We start from the raw sequence: 3,145 nt of genomic DNA, 5'->3' as shown, positions 1-3,145 counted from the left end.
TGGGTCCTGTCACTGGCTGAGAGATCAGAGGTTACACAAATCTCCATTGATAGTTGCTACCTTTGCTAGTTTAGGTCTCAATCTGTAACACAGAATTATTGCATGAAGTTCTGGATTCAGCTAGCCTGAAATGAAGACGTAGAGTCATACTTGTTATGCTTAAAATTAAGAAGGTCTGTACTTTATTTAGCTTAACATCTTCTGCATTAATAAGGATGTCATGATAGGTAGGAGCACACCAAGAGGCCACTCCCTCATATGGAATATCCCCTCCCCACCCACAGATTATTCAAATATATAAATTTTTTCAAGTTCATATTATTTCTGCAGCTTCACCTTGTATTTCATTACCAAGGACAACTATAGTAAACAATCTAAACATTCTCATTTATGCTAATGTTTTCTTTTTATTGTGCTTTTCATTCAGCAAACAGAGTTGTGCTAATCTTCCTCAGCAACAGGAACACTTCAGTCTATTAATAGAGCTACTTGTTCAATGTTCAGCTATCAAATGATGTTAAGCATGTTTCTTACTCTAAAAATAAACAGTAATAAAAAGGAACAGAGGGCAAAACTTAATTTAAAAAGCCCCTAGATTTGCACTAACACAGTGATGGAAAATGAGGAGATTTATGAAGATTACGTAAGTAACTAGTGGTTTGTACCATGTTTGCAAATTTTAGATAATAGGGCACCAATCAAAGTCAGAGGAAGAAGTGCCTGCATTAGACTCACAAATCTAATATTGGGCTTCAGTGAGAGCTGGCTTGGGCTCTGGAAACCACATTCCAGAGAGAGCCCCAGACCCAGCCTCCATGTGGGAGCCCACAGGCATTGCTGGAACACTCCTGGCAATCCTTAAGCAGCTCCTCAAAGCGCTGACAGGCAACCACAGGCCCTCTTATCCAGGGGATAAAGGTACACCGAGACCCAGGCTGTAACTATAAAACCATAAAACCAGGAAGCCCCATTGCCGGGAATGGAAAAATGAAGCTAACGTTTAACTAAGAGGGCAATTAACCAGCTTCATGATAAATCAAGTAAAGTCTTCATTATTACAGGCCTTTAAAACATGGCTGAATGCCCCCCACTATAATAATTTTAGATCAGCTCTAAGTTATGGCCCCTGCTGTGCCTTGTGATATGATATTATCAACAGCATGATTGACCCCTTCCCTCTCTACACATTGAGTTACTTGCTTCATTTTTGAGGGAGGTGATTTAAGGTTCTGAATCTCATCCTTTGCTCTGCTTTCCTACTTCCTACTAACAATTCTTCTTGAAGACCACCATGAACTTCCCCAACTGGCAGTGCAGACAAGCCCAACTCCAAGCAGAGCTGGAGAGGAAATCACTTCCATTTAAATAGAGAGAACTTGGTCTCTGGATGGAGGTCAGGTCAGTCATGTTACAATTCTCTGAGAGCCATCAAGCCCTCCTACTGGAACCATCTTGGATTATTTAATCTAAAGAATAAGAGAGAGATCTTCTGTGAAAAGGAAATGGAATCAGTACTGAGGGTCATGATCACAGGCCAGGACTATGTGTCACTTGTGAGTTAAATCTTAGGTTTTCAGCCAACTTAGACTGTCAGTGAAGTCAGAGATGCCACATCTTGTTGAAAGAGAAATTAGGGTTGTTGCGCAGAGTGTTCGGAAATAGCACAGTATGTAAATGCAATTAAACCAGTATCACTGATGACTCTGAGAGACTATGCCAGCAGAATAAGCCTTGGCAAAGCTGTGACTGGCTCTGACAACCCTCTTCCACTCCCCTTGTGGAACAGCTACTCCCTTGGAAGGAGATGTGAACAGCCATAAAGACAGCCCATGGCCTTTCATCTCTGGTGTGGCTTTTAAGCTGCATCCCAGTGGGGTTCTGCTGTCAAGACTTTCCTGTGCCCACCCACACACCACTGGATGAGCCTGGCACCAGTTTCCCAGCACTGCTGCAGGATATCCCAGAGACAGAGGGATTAGAACACTGAGGACACACACGGACTGTTTCAGTTCCTCGGGGCCGAAACAGCTATCCCCGCACTTTTCTCAGGTGTTTGCCTGATGTGCCTGTAAAAGCAGCATCTATTGCTATGTTGTTTTCATGCTGTAGACTAAAGAAGCACCATTTGTTCTGCCCTCACTGAGCAGAAAATATTGCTTATCTCTTCCACAGCCACCTTGCCTATATATCAGGACTCCTAAAAGGCTTACTCGCACTTTCCCACTACTTCTCAGTTGATTCTTTCTAGAAAGCACTGTTCTTCTTTGGACAACTTGATCTAGCTAATATCTTTCTAAGAACTTCTTTTAGAACTAAACCTGTATTAAATTTGATTTAAGATATTATTTTTCCTTAGGGCCGTGCAAATGTTTGTGGAAGGTAATACCACTTTGGCAGCTAAATTCAGCTATGTGCAGCCACCTGCAATATTCTTCTGCCTACCACTAAGCCTTTTTCTGAAAGGGTAGCATGAGGATGAGTAAAAGGTTTGTTCTGTTAAAGAAGATGAAGCCAAGGAGTGGAGTGGTTTAGTTTCATTGCTAATATTCAGTCACTATGTGGGAAACAGATCTCCAAAACCACAGGATTAAGGAAGATTCTGTAGAGGTCCCAACTACTTGACAGCCAGTACAGAGAGAAGGGCAGCATGTGAAGGCAGTTATATTTTAGTAGCCAACCTTGCCAAAGATAAAGATCCAGACTGAAGAGAACTGTCCTACTTTGGAAGTGTCTTTTTAGGATACAGAAAGAATATAGCACAAAGTGTTTCAGTTTGGATACTCTACTTTTGTTGCACTCGGTTTGGGAAATGCAGTGCCAGCAATTGCAAGTGCTGATGAGATACAGAGAAATCTGGAGAACACTGAGGCATTCAGGGCTTTGTGAATCCCAGTAATGACAGCTGATGGGCTACAAGAGGCAGAAAGTACAGATGCTTTGCTGGGTAAAGCATTCTTAGAAGTTTACAATAAGAGCAGGAAATAAAATGGGACTTGGTGATTGTGCAAGAACATGTAGGCGGGGAGAAAGAAATCAGGTGAAACACTGAATAGGAGGAAGACACTGGGAAAGGAAAAGTGATGAGGAAAGCATAAGGAAACCATAAACAGTGAATTAGATATGAGCCTGAAAAGCAGTAGGGAAA

The sequence above is a fragment of the Corvus brachyrhynchos genome, unplaced genomic scaffold (assembly GCF_000691975.1).
Source record: "Corvus brachyrhynchos isolate BGI_N302 unplaced genomic scaffold, ASM69197v1 scaffold187, whole genome shotgun sequence".
Classification (NCBI taxonomy): Eukaryota; Metazoa; Chordata; class Aves; order Passeriformes; family Corvidae; genus Corvus; species Corvus brachyrhynchos.
Note: the sequence above shows the minus strand (reverse complement) of the source record.